This window comes from Gobio gobio (assembly GCF_949357685.1).
Source record: "Gobio gobio genome assembly, chromosome: 2".
Lineage (NCBI taxonomy): Eukaryota > Metazoa > Chordata > Actinopteri > Cypriniformes > Gobionidae > Gobio > Gobio gobio.
The window spans coordinates 77,154,161-77,176,774 of record NC_137098.1 but is presented as its reverse complement, the minus strand read 5'-3'; positions in this window follow the sequence as shown (position 1 = coordinate 77,176,774).

Genomic DNA, 22,614 nt, shown 5'->3' with positions numbered 1-22,614 from the left:
TGAAAAATGAACGCTTGCAGACAAGAAGCTCAGATCTAGACCCTAGCCTGGCCCGTGCTTTATAATCCTCTCTATTACACATTGTTGCAGCCATTAAAATAGTTCATTTTTGTTTTTAATGTCAAAGTAGTTATATTTTGTTTCTTTATTGAGTTAATTTAGAAAAATGTTTGGAGCATTTTTTTGTTTGTTAAATTAAAGTTTTTGTTTTTTTAAAGTGACTACCAGCCCGTTGGCTGACAGCGAGCTAACCCAACGCTTTAGCCTCACAAATCAACACTTGACTTGTCTTGCCAATAATAAAATCCATAGATATCAAACACTTAAAGCATCACAATGTTAGTTTAAACTACTATCACCACCACAGTAAAAAGGCATTTTTGTACAAGTTGAGTTTATAGGAGTAGGCGCTCGCAAATGAAACGTGCTACACAATCTAAAAAAATAAAAACATGCAGGTTGTCTTACTATACACCCCTCCGCAAAATGAAAATAAATCCAATCTTCAATTGCCGCGCTATATGCACATTTAACGGAGTTCACGTCAACGAAACCAAAGATATGAGCTGCGTTTCATTTATCAGTTAAAAGATCAAAGACCGCAATATGAGAGAGCGAACTATGAACTGCTAAGATCATTCAGTCTCATTAGTTTTAATGAAGAGTATTGTGTTTTTGCCTATTTGCACGGGATTAGTTTTATCTTGGGACCTCTGGTGATTTGTAATAATTGCAGAGAATGTCTGTGATCTTAATCTCGTGCGAATCGGTCATGTCTAATTTGTAAAGTAAAAATTCCCTACCATATTTAGCCAAACACCGAGGTCCTGTAATATTAGTCCCGTGCGAAGCATCTCTGTGATTGGCCAGGATTAGGCGGATCGTATATAATTTTTGCAAGGTTTTTGTTTCCTGTGCACATTTCTATCTTTATCTTTCACGAAGAATGGTGTTAGGCTGCATATAATGCGCACCGTTATGAATTCCTGTGCGGCTGCGCGGATTATACTTTCACTTTAGAATGAGCACCAATTTGGGAGTAAATTGCTTGAATGGTGTGTTTAATATTATTGTTAATGAAAAACACAAAAACAGAAAAGTAGGTACAATGACAAACTCGCTTAAATGGGCGTTTAGCTTTTAGCTTTGAAACTGAATCTTCCGCCGTAGGCTAGGCTATATTGTTATTATATTGCTCAGTTTGTTCTCTAACTGAACTAAATAATTTTTATTACTATAAAACAATCAAAATGATATCGATACGACTGTTTATAATTTCATACAGCTATATCTATAACGAAAAAACATGTACAGGTCTTGACAGCATATCCGGGAGGTCCGTAAATTTGAGTAAAATCACAGGCTTGCTTATCCCGTGCGAATGCGCCACGCAAAATTGAGATGTGGGGGAGTAATGTATAAATCACACGAGGTCCCCAGCTAATACTAATCCCATGCGAATACTTTCAGTTTCACTGGCGGCAGTTTGCATGTTGGCTTGCTTTACTCATTTGCGGCGACGCGTGTTGCACCTTCTGAATTGGGTTGTTTGAGTAATCGGATTTAAATCCGTCTCAAAAGAATCTCGGCAGGCATTTACTGGTCTTGTCTTTTCACAATTGGAATCGATATCTGGTCAGAGAAAATGAATTAAGTGACCAGGTGTAAAAAGGCCATAACTCTCCCAGGCTATACTCTCCCAGCTGCGCAGAAGGAATGCTCGCTGCTGCTGGTGGACACTAAACACTGAACTACTGCTTGAAGTCCTTTTGCCCTGTTGATTACAATAAATAGGTCTAAAAATTATGTTTATTGTGTTTGACTGGTCAGTACTGTTCATATTTACATTTAAAAAGCAGACATAAAAAAGTAACTTAAAAAGTACTTTCCCCAGTAACTAATTACTTTTGATATACAGTAATTGGTAAAGTAATTCAATTACTTTTAAAAGAAGAAGAAACAAATTACTATTTTTCAGTAACTTGCCCAACACTGCAAATAACTTAACAATATAACATGTAATTAACTAGAGGTTCTGACAAAATGTTACTTATAATTTATTAAACATTTAAAGGTCGCATGGGTGTTTGAATTGAGATTGCGTTGTTTTAACGATTAATAATGCAGCTCTAACTATACTAAGAAAAGTCAATAAAAGGACATGATGAAGGAAAAAAATATGAGATGGGAGGAAGAATGTCAATGTTTTTGGGTTCTCTTGCAAAAGTAATTTGTTCCTCTGTGGCACAAGCGAACGTAATACTTTTGTGCGAGAATGAAAAAGCATTGAAATATATTTTTTCCATCACAATATTCCTTTAGGGGCTCCATTAAAACATTTAAACCAATATTTGACATGAATCATTGATTCTGTTATTGTTCTGTTTATTACTGTGAATCTGCTTTGAAACAATCAGTATTGTATATAAAGTGCTATATAAATGAAGGTGACTTGATTTTACTTAAATTTATGTCTACTAATACTGCCCATCATTCTGTGTTTCTCATTTCAAGGGTTTTTCTCAGTTCAAATCGAGGCAGATGAAAAAGAAGGTGAGATTTCATGAATTAAACACTATAACATCTTTTGTTAGTTAGTTTGTGCCGCTGTGTAACATTTTTAGGGCTCTACAATTTCATCAAAACGTGGATTCATTCAGAAAGGAAACACTGCTGTGTTGCTCAGAGAAGCACATTAGATCTGTTCTGGCTTTAATATTTTAATCTTATTTTCAGTCTATATGTATATTCTCTCATCACTGATGAACTCTCGTCTCCAGGTGAATCAGATGCTCTCGGACCATCTTATTATAAAAAATAATTTCAGTAGTGTCCTAAACACCCCAAAGGACCTCAGTCTCCTTAGCAAATGGAGGCGACTTTGGACCTTCCTATACAGAGCACTCATGTTATTTGACCAGTCCAATTTATTGTTTATGTGAACACCCAAATATTTCACGTTCACCATCTCAATGTCCAGCCCCTGAATGTTTATGTCATGGTGTGTTTGGGTTTTGTTTATGTTCATGCTTCCTGGTTGTCATGTTCATTGTCATGTGATTCCATTGTGCCGTCTTGTGATCATGTCATGTGCTTCCCTAGTCTCTTGTCATGTTGTCAATAGGCTTGTTCGACTTCACCCAGCGATGCGCAGACCGATCGGCGGCTGACTTGAAGCAGTGCATGCCGGTTAGAAATTTTGTCCGACTTGAGGCAGCGCCGACGCCACGTGACAGTGACGTATGTCAACAAAGTGCCGCGAGAGCGATTCGAGAGCAGCCGGCGATTACAGCCGGTGCAGTTTCTCGAGAGCGACTGCATGAGGCTGCACGGGCTCTGATGACGACACAGCCGTTCCACGATTGGCCAGATTCACCGCATGACAGCGATCACGTGTGTTTCGTGTTTATTCTAAAACCTTCAGCTCCACTAATGCGCATAAATCTGTTTTTTATAACAGTAAAACCTCCTTTCATGTAGTCGCGATGTTATATTGTCATGTTTATCAAAATATAACTGATTAAAAACATAGACCCCACTTCATTGATAGTGTAGGCTTATATGTTGAACTTTATTCTTGTAAAAACACACGCTGTATTAAGCAGTGCATAAAGTATTACATGACAATAATGTCTCTGAAACATCTGTGTATTGCCAAATGTTGCATTTGTTTCACTTCAGCTGATAAAGTGTGCAAACACAGCGCGAGCGTCACCGCGGGAAGCAGAAAGTGTCCGACTTCACGTCTGTGTTTGCAGCTCCTCCCCGCCTGCACGCGGCTACTCTCGCCGATCAGGTGCATCCAGCCGCAGCCGATGTCGAACACACCTATTGGTTGATGAGGGTTCTTAGTTCAGTTGTCTCATTGGTTCATTGTCTTGATTGTTCACAGGTGTTCCTTATTAGTCATTAGTCTTTGTGTATTTAAGCCCTCATGTTTGCCTTGTTCCCTGGTCAAGTATTGTTACGTGTAACCACTGTTGGTGAAGTCACGTCCAAGTCACGTCCAAGTCACGTCCAAGTCACGTCCAAGTCACGTCCAAGTCACGTCCAAGTCACGTCCAAGTCACGTCCAAGTCACGTCCAAGTCACGTCCAAGTCATCTCAATGGCAAAAAGTGTCCCAATCACCCTGAATTTAACCTATATGTAAAACCCTCTAAACCTGTAAGTCAAGTCAGTTTCATTTGTATAGAACTTTTCACAATTCACATTGTTTTTTCCCTTGAACATATTCCAGTGAATGCAGCAGGATGGAGCACAGCCAGCCAGACAACATTAGCTTTCAACTGGTATCCCCAATACGCTCTGGATATGAATCCCTCCACCTGCGTGCATACACAGTTACAAAGCAACCCGTGGTGGAAGCTGGATCTGCCGAAGGTGTTCAGTGTGAACCGAGTGGTCATCACTAACAGACGAGACTGCTGCTTCGAGGGGATAAATGGGGCAGAGATTCGAGTCGGAAACGTTCCTTCAGATGTTTTCAGCAACCCCATGTGAGTCTCTCTGATATATTCTTATTTACAGGGATTCTGTCCAATTGGCTGGTAACTTTTTACATTTTTACTAAGTATCTTAGATCTTTAATTTTTCTCTGTCTGTTTTAATCTCACCACAAATGTTTGAATGGTATCAATTTCCTCAAAAAAGTTAAGCAGCAAAGCTGTGTTCAACATTATTAGGGGCCAAGCACCGAAGGTGCAGGCACCTATTGTAATCGTTAGATTTCTTATTATTATTATTATTCCGCCACGAAGTCTATGGCAGCCCATAGAACCGCTTGTGGGAAAGTTATGAAATTTGGCACACATATAGAAGACAGGCCCAGCATTAACCACACCAATTTTGGAATCTCTAAAACAATCCCTCTAGCGCCACCACCTGTCCAAAGTTTGACTCATATTTGTGCTAATAACTTTTGAACCATAAGGGCTAGAAACAAAATTCTTTTTTCCTCTAATTCCTTGGCTCAAGCCAATTCGATTGCACCCTATGACGTCATTTTCCGTCATAATAATTTTCCCGCCATTTTTATTTAACCGAATAACCTACTTTTGCAAACTCCTCCTAGGCCATTGCTCCAATTTGCACGAAAATTGAACCAGATCATCTTCAGACTCTGCTGAACAAACCGTATTAGACTCGAGATGATTAGTCAAATTCTTATTGAATAACGCTCGAACGAAATCGACAAAGTGCACACAAAAATGAAAGTTAGGCTCTATCTCCGCAACGCTTTAGCATATTCTAACCAAACTTGGTGTGTGTTATGCCACCCATGACCTGAGGCTGCTTGCAGCGTTTCGGCGCAGTGCCACCTAGTGGTCCAGAGATACAGAAATTTGATATTTTTGATTATAACTTAAGAACGCTTTAGCCAAATATCACAAAACTGGTCTCTTTAGAGTCGGGGCATCACGCCGAGCCATGCCATATCCAATTTTCCCATATCAACCATTTTGGGCGTCGGCCATTTTGAATTTTGTCACAAAGTGCTGTTTTACAAACGCATTGGCGTATCGTTACGAAACTCGGTGTGTGTCTTTGTCACCAAGCCCTGAAAGTACACAAAAAGTTTCAAGGCAGCGCCACCTTGTGGCCAAAAGTTATAGTGAATTTTCCAATAATGCTAATAACTTTTGATTAAATTTGACTATTGTCATAAAAATGGTTTTACTAGATTCCTTGGGTGATGCCAAGAACATAGATCCCAATTTTGCCATATTTGGCCAAACATTCTGTTCGCCATTTTGATTTCCTTCAGAAACCTACTTTTTCAAACTCCTCCTAGACTATTTGCCTGATTTTCACCAAAATCGAATCGTAACATCTTCAGACCATGACAGCAAAAAGTTATTAATTTCATGTCAACAGACAAAACCGTTTTCATATACTGCAGCGACAAAGTTGAGCCATGATGCCAAAATGACTCTTGAGGCTGTATCTCTGCAATGCTTTGACATAATGACACCAAACTTTGCCTTTGTCATCGTCATCTCACTCTGACCACACCACATCAATTTCGTTACTGCGCCACCTATTGGTCAAAAGTGACAAACCATTAAATCATATTATTAGTGACTGTATATATGATTTTTCAGCCATTAATGCCTAAAATCATCTTAAAATGCCTTTAATTGCTCATTGTTGAAGTTGGTCTCAACCTCCCAGCCGTGTTGGCATGTTATATTGGCTTATTTGCGCTTGGCCCCGTTAATGGCTGCTCGCAGCTATATTTATTATTATTATTATTATTATTATTATTATTATTATTAATAATAATAGATGTTTCTTGAGCAGAAAATCTGAATATTAGAAGGATTTCTGTAGGATCATGTGACATTGAAGACTGGAGTAATGATGTTGAAAATTCAGCTTTATCACAAGAAAAATTACATATAATAATAATAATAATAATAATAATAATAATAATAATAATAATAATTATTATTATTATTATTATTATTATTATTATATTCACAAAGAAAACATCCATTTTAAATTGTAATAATATTTCACAATTTTACTGTTTTTGCTGTAGTTGATTAAATAAATGCAGATAATGTTTCCAAACTTTTGACAGTTACTGTGATGCATAGTATTTGGGTTAATAACAAGCTTTGGTCATTATGTATGTGACCGTATGTAAGAGGAAGTGTTCAGTAAACAGTCAGAAAACGCATGCAAGTCTAGCGTGGTTCATGACATGGTGTTAGAAGCAGGATTTTAGCTCAGTGGCCAGTGTCAAATCGATGGCATATTGCCCTGTTGAGTGTAGAGCTATACTGTCGAGGACCATACGCAAATTTCCGCTGCCAGAATGTTTCCCGTATGGGCGGAGTGGAAACAAAGATTCATGCGCTATTTAACAGCCACCAAACTATCATTAGAGGACGGCGATGTGCATGTCAGTGCTCTCATTTACTCCATGGGGAAGGATGTAGAGAATATATTCAAATCATTCACGTTTTTGACAACGATGATGACAGAGATAACTATGAAGTGATGATTCAGAAGTTTGAGGAGCACTTCATTCCCCAAAGAAACGTGATATATGAACGTGTGCGTTTTCATCCGTGGTGTCAGTGCGATGGAGAGACAGTGGATGCATTCGTAATGTGATTGTATAAGCTCTCAGAACACTGTGATATTGGTGAACTAAAAGACGGAAATATCCGAGACAGGATTGTCTCAGAAATCTCTGTCAGAAAAGCTGCAGCTTCAAGGAACACTGACGCTCATTAAAAACCAAAATGCTGAGCAAAGTGAAAGTAAATTGGAGGTTAAATTCTCCCAACAAAATGGGAGAGGAAGAGGAAGGAACATTTGTTCTGATAGACAAATGTTACAGGGATGGTATACGCCAACCTGGATAAACCCAATAGGGGCAGTAGACCTGCTCAAGTCACTGCATGAAAAAAGGTGTATCCGGACCAGTATACTCCTGTATACACTGCTGAAATTCGGAAGAATCCAGGAGTATACTGGCCGGATAGGTCAAATTCCATGGATCCGTATATGTCCGTATTCATCCGAAATGGTACCAAATCGGATGTATGTTGTGGCCGTATACTCCCATGCTACAGCCATTTGTTGCCATGGCAAATAATCCCATCAAGTTTTTCCCAGGAGACATTTTCACACCTCTAAACAGCTTTGCCTTCCATCCCCTATTGGTCCTTCATCTCAAACTGGATTGGTTGTTTTTTTAAAACAACTCCCAAAACCCAGACTGCTATTGGAGGACAGGACGCATTGAAAACCCAGTCAAGTGACTTTATTGGTTACTTCTAAGGCTAAGGGTGGGCTAGGTTTTGTAGCATTGGGACTTGATTGGTTATAGGCCAGCTATGCAGATTTTGCTCATTAATTATATATATATATATTATATATATATATATATATATATATATATATATATATATATATATTATATATATATATATATATATATATAATCCCCTCTCCCTCCCAAAAGAAAAATACACACAAAACAATTTGAGAAAGTCTGAAATATTTATTAAAAAGGTATAAAAAAACAACAACATTCTTAACAGCATTATAAACGAACATTAAAACAATGGTGAAACAAAAACAAGTGAACTAAATGTATTTAAAAGGGATGAAAATGTAAAGGAACAAATGTAAAAATATAAACAGTCCAAAGAACATAAATATACGTTAAAATGAATTGGTAAAGAAACAAAAAGGAAAAAAAAAATGAACAAAATGCATTTAAAAGACAGATGTAAAGGAATAAAATACACAGTGAACATAAAAAGGAAAATAATAAATATACAAATTAAACAATATAAAATGAGAACAATAAATTTATAAGACAAAAAAAGTGTATATAAAATACACATAAATATTCCAAGTAAACAATATAACCAAATAAAAAGAACAAAGAGCATTATAAACATACATTAAAATGAATGTGGGAAAAGATAAGTGAACAAAATGTATCTAAAGGAAGGTGACGTAAGAGGAACAACAATACAAAACGTGGAGATCAAAAGCAACATGGACATCTAAAAAGGAACAAACATACAAAGTATACAATATAAAACGAGACAAAGAAATCTATAAATTAAAATGTGTATATAAAATATATGTAAATGTTCTATATATGGGAACCAATAAATGTATAAGTATATAAACATAGGAATAAAGAAAATATAAAATGGAACAATTGAATATTAAAATTATAATTATAAAATAATTGTGACCAACTCTAACACAATGTTGTTTGAGTTTTGAACATTTTTTCAAACTGCCGTGATGGGCTGGTGATGTGATGCGTAGCGTGGGTCAGTCTAGTCTGGTTTTTAGTAGCTAGCCTAACCATCCACACTGGCCTTCCATCAACAACAGCAGCATCTTCATCAGACATCAGGTCTATAGTTGCGGTCTTCCACAGGTTCTGTGTTGGTTTGTGCAACCCTGGACCTGGTCTCCAGCAACTGCAAAACATGACAGTAAATTAACCACTAAAACTCAGAGAGGAGTATAGACATTCTGGGGGGAAAAGCTTAACCACTTTCTTAACTTACCCGTCTCTTTCTCTGACGGTTCTGTGTGATGTTCTTCATAGTGTTTCTTTTCTGGGCCTTTTCAGACTGAGCCAAAGAATACTTCCTCAGCAAAGTCTCACAAAATAAAATACATCTTGCGACCTGCCAAATAATACATTAATAATATATAGTTAATGCCAATAAAAGTAAGTAAAACAATTCAATTAAAATGTATTTGTATAGCGCTTTTCACAATACATATTCAGGGTTTTTCCTGGGTCAAAAATGGTCTTCGGTGGTGGCTGACAGACATGGTCATCCATACACACACATACGCACGGTAAAAAAAAAATACCCTACCCACTTGATCTGCAAGCGCAATACTGACAATAAATTTGAAATAAATTCAAAGAAAGTTTGTAACTTTTGCTTATCTTATTTTGATACATTGATGTTTGTTTTTGTTCCTCATTTTTACACTATTTACTGATAATTGTTTTGGTAATCATATCAATATTAAAAAAATAGTATTAAAAAAATTAACAAATAACCTAATTTTCTGCCATATGCAATCAGCTAGCTAACAACAAATTTGTTCTGGGTTCACCTCACTCCAGTCTAAACTAAATGATTTTAGGCTATTTATTTTACTACACATTGTCCACATAAATAAGCTGAAAGACTGTTGATAATTAAAAATAATTATTACTATCCACTCTTGCTAAATTGTGTAAGCACACTTGTGTTCTCATTTCAGGTGTTGTTCTGAGTAAATGATTAAACTGATTCGTGAGTTCAGTGTTGGACAGATCAGTTGTTCTAACCAGTCGTTAAAATGATTCAGTTCAAAGGAGTCATTAGGTCGCGAATCAGACATTAGCAGACGCGTTGTGTGCGAATCCTGTCTGTTAGAACATCGCGAAAGATTTGTCAACACACAGAAAACACTTCATAACCGTATAGGATTGGTTTCCTGTTTATTTAAAGTATGCTTTATGTCAGCTGGTCAAAGAATCAGTCAATGTTTTTTGAGCGCATTTCACACCCAGCGGTAATTAAAGGAAAACATTGTCTGATAGCGCCACGTGCAACATGGATTCGGTCTTCCGACCTTTTGATTTTGATTAACGTAAAATGTGAAACATTAGAAAGTTAAGAATGCTTATTTTGAAGACAGAGAGAGAGTGCGAGCGAGGGATGAGCTCACTGGTCGTTCTCTCTGTCACTCAGTTAATTCAAGTGCAGCATCTGTTCTACATCACTCATAAAATCACAATAACTGATCAAATAAGGCTTTGGCGGGACAAACATTTTTTTGGTGGCCGGCAAAAAAAATTCAATTTAGGAAAAACCCTGATATTGTTTCAAAGCAACTTCACAGAAAATGCATGCGTCTACATAACAAAAAAACAGAGAACATTAAAATAATGACAACATTTTTAAGATTACCTTTTACACATTCAGGGTCAACATCTGTAAAAGTTCTTCAGGATCATGGATCCAAAACTTCTGGATCATGAGGGGGGAAGAAACATGCACACACACAAATGAATATTAATTTGTTTGATAAAACATTAAAATTAATTATCAACTTACGGACATGGACTTGCAAAACGTACTCACCGGGTCCATACAAAAACTTCACAGTAGATCCAAAATCCTGGTTTGCCTATAATTCTTCAGAGTCCAAGGATGGTGGTTTCCTGTCCTCTCTGCTGAATGAGTACATGATCTCAGATTACTCATTCCAAAGCTCCTTTACATTTATGACAAGCTTGATCTTAAAACTAGCTGACAGTAGGGATGGGCATTACGACCATATAATTCTACATACATGAGAAATTTTATTTTACAATAACGATATCACAATATATTTATTTTGATGGATATTTTATTAAAATGCTACAGAATAATACTGCTTTAAAAGTCTTCACTGTATGATATTCAATTAATTAATATCACTTGATTCTTAAAGAAGCAGAAGGTCTTCTCTATTCTTTTGTTTTATTAAAATTATGACAAAGCTGCAGCCCCTTTAAGAATGGATGCACATAATGACACGCATCCGGGTTTCCCCACGTTAACTTGAACTGTTTGACTTTACTTAAGACATAACTGACTGTTTAAATCAAGTGAATACCTCACATGACAAGGTTTCTGAGATAATTGTGTGCATTTTACATTAAGATAATTGATTTTGGGATCGCCTGCTGTCTGAGAGAGGCTTATTTTAACACATGCATGTACCGTTCATTATTCTACATTCATGCATGTTTCCTTGTAAAAATGTCAAAAAGTTTTAGTACAGTCAGTGCTGCGTTATATACGCTATATTCCCATTCCGCAATATAAAAAGGTAATGTTAACGTTTACAGCAAAATCGCTAACAATAGTCAGTATCATCAGATCGCCATAACACCCAGCCCTATCTTAACAATATTACAACACAACAAAACACAGAAACAGAATATGTAAGTTAATCACGATTAGCATATGACTTTAATGCACTAACGTTATATATTGATGAGCAGTAGAAACAATATAAAAGGATTTACGTTACCTTCTGCCGTCTGCTGTCCGCCATTGGAAACTTAGTCTGTTCGTATTCATGTTTTTTCGTTCTCAGTCGACATCCCACAATCAAAATTCGTCCAAAATAAGATTTTAACAGGTTTAAATGGTCCATGCAATGCCATTAATGGACCGAAGAAACAGTCCTGTTAAAGATTAGAAGCCGCGATCGCGTCGCGTCCCCGCGAGCCGCGAGCCACGAGCAACGACAACGGGTGTATAATTCAAACTGAAGGCGCGCACTGTCATTGGCCAGATTTCTGGACGACGTTCAGATTGACCAATCACGCTCAAAAGAACACGGAAAGACAGCAAATAGCCTTGCAAATATAGAAAAAAAACTTTTTTTAAACAACAGTTAGAAATATTTATTTTTATTTGCTGTTATATTTAATTAATTGGTCAAATGGTGTTTTGTGGTGTGGGCAGAGGCCTGGAAGTTTCAACCTGGAGAGCAGTGCAGATTTGTACTCTTTAAAAACAATTATTGTTTGATATTTAGTTTGCTATATATTTTGTTATATTTGTATCCAGAATTGAATGTAAAAACCAGTTTGAATGTAAAAATACACCTTCACTGTAAAACAGAAAATTAAAGTAAAATATCTTAATTTAAATAAGGCAAAATCTGTAAACTAATAGTGTTTTCTCTAAAACGTTTAATGTAAATTTCTGTGAAGTTTTTTAACTTTATTTGACTTAAAATATTTGACTTTAATTTTACGGTTTTTGTTTTGCAGCTGTAGCTGCTGTTTTTTTTAGGTTTTTATTTTTACAGTGTAAAAATAAAACTAATAAGATTTACTTTAAAATGACAAAGAATAATGTTAAATTGTTAGTATGGACATAAACATAAACCTTTAATATAATGAGCTAAATATTGTATTACAGTTGTTAATTTACAGATATTGTTTGTAATTTTGCATGAATTTGTTATTTATGAAAACAGAAAAATAAGACAGTGATGTTCCTGTATAAAAAAATGAGAATTACTGTTATTTGTCATTAATGATATAATCCTTAAAATAACAGTCAAGTTGTTTATTTAGATATTGTTTGTAATTTTACATCGTTTTAAACATAATTCAAAATTACAAGAAAATACTGTAAAAAACTGAAGTTTTTTTCTGTAAAATTAGGATTATTTTTATTGGTTACCTTATTTTTATTGGTAACCTTATTGGTTGCACCTACATCTATTGTGAGTGGTGGATATCAAACCTCAAAACGCCCCTTTTTTGCATCTTGTTAAAGTTAAGAATCTTGGAGTCACACTTTTTGTTAACAGTTGCAGAGCTGAAAGATCCCTGAATCCCTGCTCTTTTTTATTCCATATTTTTATTTTGAGCATATCAGTTTTTGGTGTTTTTAAAACAAACTTTTTCATTTTCCACATTTCATCTCCTTTTTATTTAATTCTATTATTGCCTACAATTTGTAAAACTTTGCAAAAATTGTTTGGGGATAGTCTAAAATGTTTGGTTAATTATCCTTTGTTAATTCCATTACATTTCTTTGTTTATTTCATTACATATTCAGATTTTTTTGTGAACGTATATGTTCAGACAGGGTTTTTATTTTGTACTGTTTTTATAAAAAATATTTGATTAAGAGACTCTTTTCATGCAGTGGTTTTAAGGCCCTGACACACCATTCTGATGGTTTGGCCCAGACCCAGGCAACGTGAACCAACCCCACAGTCGGCTTTAGTCATTGCTAGTTCGGTTTAGTGTTTCAGGGCCTTAAGAATTGTTCCCTTTCGAGGGAACTCCCACTGCATCGGTAACGACGAATTTGGGGACACTCCCTAAGCAACAGCGCGTCTGAAGTATGAATGAAATCAGGCCAATCCTGATTGGTGTTGCGTCATGACGTAACTATGACGGCGTACCCGGAAGGTACATATAGGGCAGCCCAGGCATAGTAATGGCAGTTATCGCTCTTCAGCATAGCGCTCTGTGTGAAATCTGTCTGTCTATTTATTGTTGTTTGTCAAAAAGTGAAAGTGTGTGTGAAATGGCGACTGGAAAGTGAGAGATTTTAAGCAGTGTGTGCATCCGTGTCCCCGTTACATGTCGGGCTCGGATGCACACCTGCTGTGTGTGCAGTGTCTGGGTGTTCAGCATACTCGGGCGGCTCTCGAGGGAGCCGCTTACGAGCGTTATGAAAGCTGACACTCAGGCTGCTCCGCTCTCGGCTGGCCGTGTTCAGTGAGACCAGCCAGCCTCGTGAGCCCTGTGGATCGGTCCCGCATCCGCCGAGGCGGTGCGGCGAGGCCGGTCATGGGGCTCACGGATGGACTGTCAGCGGGACTTGGGACTGCTGAGGCATCTTCCCAGTCTTTGTCTGACAGTTCAGATGTTCTCCTTCCCCGTGTGGAAGCCCGCGCTGCGGCTTCTTCCCCCGGGGCGGAGGACCCGATGCTTCAGCGGTCTGATTCTGAGGAATTAGACGCGCTCAGCATCGAGGCAGTCAAAGTCATGAAGCACTCCTTATATATGCAATTAAAGTGAACACACGCGATCGGTGTGCATGAGATACTGGATGGCTGCATTTAAATCTGAGGATTTAAATGAAATATGAGCTGACTCTGAGGAGTTAGATATTCAGCCTGTCATTCAGACCATGTTTCACCGTATTGTTTGAAACTGTTTGGCTTTTTTTCTCGAGGGATGAAAGCCAATTGTATTATGACGGCTTGAACCACGTTGCTGAGGCAACGCGGGGTTTATGAGTCCATATAATACAAATAAACAGTTCGTCTGATGATTACGGCCACATTTAATTCTGAGGAATTAAATAAAATATAATCTGACTTTGAGGAGTTAGATATTCAGCCTATCATTCAGACTTTGTTTCACCTTATTGTGGCTGCATTTAATTCTGAGGAATTAAATTAAAATATTATCTGACTTTGAGGAGTTAGATGTATTTTAATGCAGCCTGTCATTCAGTTCAGTTGGCACGGGGTTGGTGATTATGATGGCATTTAATTCCAAGGAATTGAGTGTCGTGTTATCCGACTTTGATAAATTGGATACTTTAATTCTGTCACCCAAGCGTGTTTAACTTGTGAACTGGATATTCATCTAAGATGGAGCCCTCCTGAAGTGATGTCGTTCTCGCCGCCTTGTGGCCTGCGGGACACATCAGGTTTAGGCAAGGGCTAATCGCAGTGTCCGTCCCTTAGATGAGGCCCCTGCTGGCCAGCCCCCTCTCCCGGGTAGGAGCGACCGAGGTCGTTTTCCCCCAGGAGCTCTCGGGAAATCAGTGCTGTGTTCCCGCCGTCAAAGACGCTTCGGGCCTCACTGATTTCCCGCGCACGCACGCCGCCGTCGTCGCCTCCAGAGGACTTGCGACTGGGCAGCGAACGTGTGCGCCAACCGAAAAACGTTCTCGACTGCTCCCTGCCGGTTAGCCGCTTCAGGGGGTCGGGAATGAGTTTCGGTTGACACCCGAGGCCAGCCTCGAGAGGCTGGTTCCCTTAGTAGATTATCTCGGCGCATGGTCATGCCTTCCGAGTGTGTCTACGTGGGTCCTGCAGACTGTAGAGCTGGGTTACAGGCTTCAGTTCGGTTCTCCTCCCCCGAAGTTCAACGGGGTGGTCCGGACTGTGGTCGGCCCAGGGCAGGTTCGGGTTATGGAACAAGAAGTACAGCCCTGTTAGCCAAGGAGGCCATAGAACGGGTCCCTCTGGCAGACAGGAAGTCCGGATTCTAATGCCGGTACTTCATAGTTCCTAAGAGGGATGGCGAGTTGTGTCCAACTTTAGACCTGAGGTACTTGAATCGTTCTCTGAGGAGATTCAGATTCAAGATGCTTAGCAATTCCTCCATTGTGATTCAGATCCAGTCTGAGGACTGGTCTGTCACGATGGGTCTGAAGAGGACGCATACTTCCCTGTATCCATCCTTCTGTGTCACAGGAAGTTCCTGAGGTTCGCTTTGGGGGCAAAGCGTACCAATATCGGGTTCTTCCAGGCGGCCTAGCCCTTTGAGACTCTACACGCAGTAGCGTGTTGACGCCTTCTCAGAGAACTGTGTTCCTGGGAGTCGTATGGGATTCTCTACGTTGGGGGCACAATTGTCTCCCGCACGTATCGAGTCCATACGGGCGGTGGTCTCTAGAAGGAAGCTAGGCCACAGCATCACTGTGAAGCAGTTTAAGGACTGCTGGGGCTCATTGCGGCTGTGTCCAACAGAATATCTCTTGGCCTGCTGCATGAGATCCTTACAGTGATGGCTGGGAATCAAGGGGTTTTCCTCGAGGGGAAAACCATTCTGTATGATCAGGGTAACGCGCAGATGCCTTCGTTCCCTAGTCATATGGAAGAACCTTGGTTTCTGTCCCAAGGGCCAGTGTTAGGAGCGTCCTGTTGCCGGGATTCCGTTTCAACAGACGCCTCCCTCACTGGCTGGGACGTGGTCATGGCAGCCGCTTGCGAGAGGTCTGTGGGAGACCCGGCATTTCTCCTGGCACATCTATTGCCTGGAAATGCTGGCGGTCTAAAAAGCTCTGAGGAGCTTTTTCCCGGACCTCCGCGGCCACCATGTCCTGATACGGAAGTAAACCAGGTGGCTTTCCTTGAGGGGAAATCTATTCTGTATGATCAGGGTAACGCGCAGTGGCCTTCGTTCCCTAGTCATATGGAAATAGCCTTGGTTTCTGTCCCAGGTGCCAGTGTTGGGAGCGTCCTGTTGCCGGGAATCCGTTTCAACAGACGCCTCCCTCACTGGCTGGGACGGGGTCATGGCGGCCGCCTTGCGAGAGGTCTGTGGGAGACCCGGCATTTCTCCTGGCACATCTTTTGCCTGGAAATGCTGGCGGTCTACAAAGCTCTGAAGAGCTTTTTCCCGGACCTCCGCGGCCACCATGCCCTATACGAAGTAAACCAGGTGGCTTTCCTTAAGGGGAAATCCATTCTGTATGATCAGGGTAACGCGCAGTGGCCTTCGTTCCCTAGTCATATGGAAGAAACCTTGGTTTCTGTCCCAGGTGCCAGTGTTGGGAGCGTCCTGTTGCCGGAAAATCCGTTTCAACAGACGCCTCCCTCACTGGTTGGGGCACGGCATCAGGGGGTTGAGGTCGCGCCCTCTATGCAGACTGGCGCATCACATCCTCCTGTGGTCCCAAGGGAAACTGTTGTCCATCAGGGCAATGTATGTCCCGGGGGTCCAAAATCAGGGAGCAGACATCCTGTCGAGGCAGGGGCTGAGGCCCGGGGAATGGCGACTCCACCCGGAGGTGGTGGAGGCCATGTGCGAGAGATTTGGCCCAGTGGAAGTGGATTTATTCGCGTCTCGAGAGACGACCCACTTTCCACTGTGGTTTTCTCTCACGCATCCGGCCCCTCTGGGGCTGGATGCCATGGTGCAGACATGGCCGAGGCTACGTCTGTATGCATTTCCCCCGATCGCTCTGCTCCCGGGAGTCCTGGAGCGGGTCCGTCGACAAGGCGCCAACCTGCTTCTGGTGGCGCCACGTTGGCCGACTCGGGTTTGGTTCTCGGACATCATATCTCTGCTGGCAGGTCAACCCTGGGAGATTCCTCTGAGGAGGGATCTCCTGTCTCAGGCAGGGGGCACGATATTTCACCCCCGGCCCGAGTTATGGAACCTTTGGGTCTGGCCCCTGAGGGGGCCAGATACCTAGAGGCTGGCCTGCCGGCCGATGTGATCGAGACCTTACTCAGTTCCAGGGCTCCATCTACAAGGAGACTGTACAGCCTCAAGTGGAATGTGTTTTCCACTTGGTGTAGAGAGCGTGAGGTGGACCCAGTTAACTGCCCAGTGGCTTCAGTGCTGGAGTTCCTCCAAGATCGTTTCTCTGCAGGGCTTACCCCGTCCACACTCAAGGTGTACGTGGCTGCCATTGGGGCTTTCCACACACCGTTGGGTGATGGGCCTTTGGGTAGGCACCAGTTGGTTGTACGGTTCCTCCGTGGGGCTCGGAGGATGAGGCCTGCGGCTCGGTCCAGAGTCCCAACCTGGGACCTGGCAGTGGTTCTCGAGGGATTGGCTGAGGCCCCCTTCGAGCCACTAGAGTCAGCAGACCCAAAGAGCTTGACCCTTAAGATGGCCTTTCTCTTAGCCATCACTTCTCTGAGGAGGGTGGGGGACCTTCAGGCCTTGGCGCTTACGCCGACTTGCCTGGAGTTTGCCCCTGGCGAAGTGAAGGTCATCTTACACCTTAGGGCCGGTTATGTGCCCAAGGTGCCATCAAACGTGGTCAGGCCTTTGGTTCTTCAGGCATTTCATCCTCCGCCTCACGTGACGGCGGAAGAAGGGAGGCTTCACCTGCTCTGCCCGGTCAGAGCCCTTAAATTATATGTGGAGAAGTCTGCGCAGTGGAGGAAGCTGAGCAGCTATTAGTGTGTTTTGGTTCATCTAAGAAGGGGCTGCCTGCGTCAACCCAGACTATTAGTAACTGGATTGTCCAGGCAATAGCCACGGCCTATCAGGTGCGCAACCTGCCTTCACCTATGGCCGTGAGGGCACATTCCACCAGGGGCATGGCCTCTTCGGTGGCCCTCCTTTCTGGGGTCCCCTTGCAGGACATTTGCGAGGCGGCCGGATGGGCTACTCCACACACCTTTATTAGGTTTTATAGTCTGCACCTCCCTGCGACGCCCGGTGCTAGGGTACTCCAGTCCTAGCTGTGCCCGGTTTCCGGCTTCACACTAGGACTGGTGCTACCATCGGTGTGGCCTAGTGGGTACTCGTTCCCCAAATTCGTCGTTACCGATGCAGTGGGAGTTCCCTCGAAAGGGAACGGCTCGGGTTATGTATATAACCCTTGTTCCCTGAGAAAGGGAACGAGCACTGCATCTCGTCGCCACACCTCGGCAGGCCTGGAGCGCATGCTTCATCGCGATAACTGCCATTACTATGCCTGGGCTGCCCTATATGTACCTTCCGGGTACGCCGTCATAGTTACGTCATGACGCAACACCAATCAGGATTGGCCTGATTTCATTCATACTTCAGACGCGCTGTTGCTTAGGGAGTGTCCCCAAATTCGTCGTTACCGATGCAGTGCTCGTTCCCTTTCTCAGGGAACAAGGGTTATATACATAACCCGAGCCGTTTTTCTGTACAAAAAGCTTGTTTGCTGTAGCCTACAGTAGACCAGAGATAATTCTCAATCCTAAAGTCGTCCCCTGCCCCCCCTCCCTCTGAGAACCGCCAGCACCTAGTGTCAGTCATTAACATATGAAAGGTCTTCTTCACACCTAACAGTCTTCAGTCCTAGCACACCCAGCAGTGTTTCAGCTGTATATGTCCGTGAAATTTCACGGATTCCTGTCTACGTCCGCATACGTGAGGTTTCCGGGTTTTTCAGGAAATATACTGTTCCGTGTTACTCTGATCCGCTTTTTCCCACATACATCCGGTAAACATCAAATTACACAGGAGTATACCATGCCCGGATAGTGCCGGATTTCAGTGTTTTCATGCAGTGAGTGGTTCAATTAAATGAAAACATGGCCTCTGGAACAGTACATGGTCTTTATTTATTTAAAAGAAAAAAACTATTCTTAAACCTATATAGAATATATATATATAAACAAAACAAACCAACAAACAAAAAGAGAAACAAATCAATATATTGACAAAATACAATGCACAATAAATACAAACAAAATGGCAGGAATAAGGGGACCAGATGGACTCATTTAGACCAAAAGTCTTAAATTGGAAGTAACAGTCTCAGCTATTTCTAATACAACCATAAAACTTGTGACGTCCACACGTGCAAGGCAATATACAATCGCCAAATACATCAACTGGTAGTGTTATCACTGCATCACACCACACCCTAGTAGCTGGGATATGGTCTCATCCAATACAAGGCCCCCTTAAGACCGCCGGATGAAAATAAAGAAAACAAAACCCAATAAATTATACCATATTTCACATAACCAAATCAATCAAATGAAAATATAAAAACATAAACAAAGCAATTGTAAATAAACATTCAATACTGGGGAAAACTAGTGGTCTAGTTACAGCCAAGTGGTCTAGTTACAATCAGCTCCCAGGTAAGTCTGCCAAAACAGAATTACACATTGAAATACACCTACATTCATACCCTATAAAAATTATACAAATTGCATTTCGACCGTTTATTTGAATGAAGTACACTTTATAAAACTGTTAATATATTAAAATTACCTCCACAATGTTTCCTGTGTTAATTTGAACACGTCATAATCAATCAAGTTCAGCAACCACGCTGCTGCATTTACTACAATGAAACAAACAGAACACGTGCTTAAAAACAATCAACTACTGATGGCACATGATAAAAATCAACTGCCCTACCAGAGTCTTATCAGCAACACGGACAGGGAAAAGCAATGATCAGAGACGTACAGCTCCAAATCAATGACCGCGCTGGCAGGTTGTTGCCGGGTATTATCAGCAACATGAGCTGGGACAAGCAACAGATGGTACAAGCTGTACGCGGTGTGCAGAAACTCTTCGCACTCCCACCAATATCACGCCAAACCACCATAAGCGTGCCTCCCACAGCGTTCCACCCACAGCGTTCCACCATGCATGCTTTAAATCATTTGGCCGGAAACTATGTGGTCCGCAATTCTTGTGACGTCACTCAAAAATAAATGAACCCACTACACAAAAAAAGACAAGGTTTTAGAGATGAATGCAGTGACAGGAAGAAATGCACAAGATGTAATAAAACATACAATCAGAGAGAATACCGTCCTGCCAAAAAAGCTGAATGTCTTAAGGCCTGTACACACCGGGACGAATATCGCGTACGCTTATCGCCAGCGTTTTTCGTGACGTTTTTCGGCGCGTCTTGAGTGTTCACACCCAAGCGATTTCCACTGGCGTTGCGCCGAGTGAACGTGCACATTCAGTAGATGCGCTCCCGGTACACAAGGTGGTGCTGCGGCACTTACGCTTCTGACACTCGTTTGTCACACAGAAGAAGAGGAGAGACAGTATTTACGTGCTTGCCAAAACCATAGATATATTATGTCTATGGCAAAACCATTCACACACTTTTTGCTAACTGGCAAGCAGCATTAGCAGCCTATCTTCTTCTTTGTCTACTTACTACTTCTTCTTCGTATCAGTGTGTGCTCGGCAAGACCGATTTTGTGCTTGAGCGCCACCAAGTCGTGTTTTACTGTCACTTCAGCAGCTCCAGGCACGTGAACAAAAGCGCGATCTCATTGGTCGGCCAGTTTTTTACGCGCCGCGTCAAAATAATTTTTTTTTTTAAATGACGCTTTTACGCCTGCCGTTTTACGTGTCGGTGTGCACACTCACATTGGCGCCCATTGTTTAGTCACGAGGCGTTAAACGTCGGCGATATACGCTCGCGAAAATCGTCCCGGTGTGAACAGGCCTTTAAGTGCAGAAAGATTGCCCATATGAAGATGCAGGGTCAGCATTGTTCTCAGGCTCTGTACAAAGTGAGGATGCACCCATTACACCATGGACTGTCGACATTCTCATGGATGGATAAATAATTTATTTCAAAATCGACTCCGGCGCAGAAACCACTGTGATATCTGAGAAAAGCTATGAAAGTCTAAAGAACAAAAAACCATTGAGTAAAACAAACGTCCTACTGAACAGTCATGGTGGCAAGCGTGTATGGGCCAACTGAGACTGAATGTAAGTGTAAAAAAAAACGATGTACCTGATGAATGCATGTGTGGTGAGAGGAACTCCTGTTGGAAATGTGCTGGGACGCAGTACAACCATTCAAATGGGGCTGATAAAAATAATAGATGAAACAAGAGAGTGTGTTTAGCTTTTTGGGACTGATGGCATGCGAACCAGTTACAATAATGCTCAAAAGTTCAGTGGAGCCATATAGCTCATAGAGTACCAATCCCAATGCTTATGAAGGTTAAACAGGAACTGGATAGAATGGAGCAGCTGGGCGTGATTGAAGAAGTTTCAGAGCGCACCTCATGATCTTCCCCAATGGTGCCAGTCACTAAAAGGAATGGAGACATTAGGATATGTGTCGACCTCAAATGACTGAACGAAGCTGTCATTCACATGTTCTTCCAACCTTGGATGACATCACGTCAAAACTGGCTGGGGCGACAGTATTTTTTGCAAATTAAAGAGTATGTTTGCTCGTTTTGGCATACCTGAAAGACTGACAACGCTCGACAGTTCATGTCAGTTGAGTTTAAGACATTTGCAGAACAGTATGGCTTTGTTCACATGACGTCTATTCCTCACTTTCCACATTCGAATGGAGAGGATGAGAGGGCTGTTCAGACAGCAAAAAGGATACTGAAGCAGGATGACCCTTTCTTGGCTCTTCTCGCATATAGGGCAACTCCAGTAGCAGCTACGGGGTGCAGTCCATCACAACTTCTCATGGGTAGGCACCACAGAACTACAGTTACTTGGCCCCAGAATGGCCTGACTTGAAAAGAGTGAAAGCTAAGTATTACAATATCTTACAGATACTTCTTCAATCGACGACATGTTGCTAGATCCTTATCGTCACTACGTCCTAGGGACTATGTGCGCCTAAAGTTGGATGGTGAAAACGAGTGGATGACAAAAGGGATTGCAAGTCTGCAAGCTGAACAGCTGAGGTTATATTATGTGTCAATTAACCATGGAGAAGTTTGCAGGAATCTCCAAGCCATTCCAGGGAGTAAAGCTACTCAACATGAACAAGATTTACCCGACTGTACAACAGATGCTGAGGGAGGTAACCTGCCCATGGTTACATGTGAGCAATCACCTGAGGCAAAACATCCATTCCTTCATTAGAACCTGCTGCTCCTGTGCCTCGTACTCAGCAACACATAGTGACTAAAACGACACGTTGTGGGTGCATAATAAGAAAGCCTTTGCACTACCAGTCATAATACAGATTCAAAGAACAGAAATACCCAGAATATTTTTTGTTGTTGTTGTTGTGGTTTTTTTTTTTTTTTTTAAACTGGAGCTCTTTTGGGCAGTCGTGGCCTAATGGTTAGAGAGTCGGACTTGTAACCCGACAGTTGCGGGTTCGAG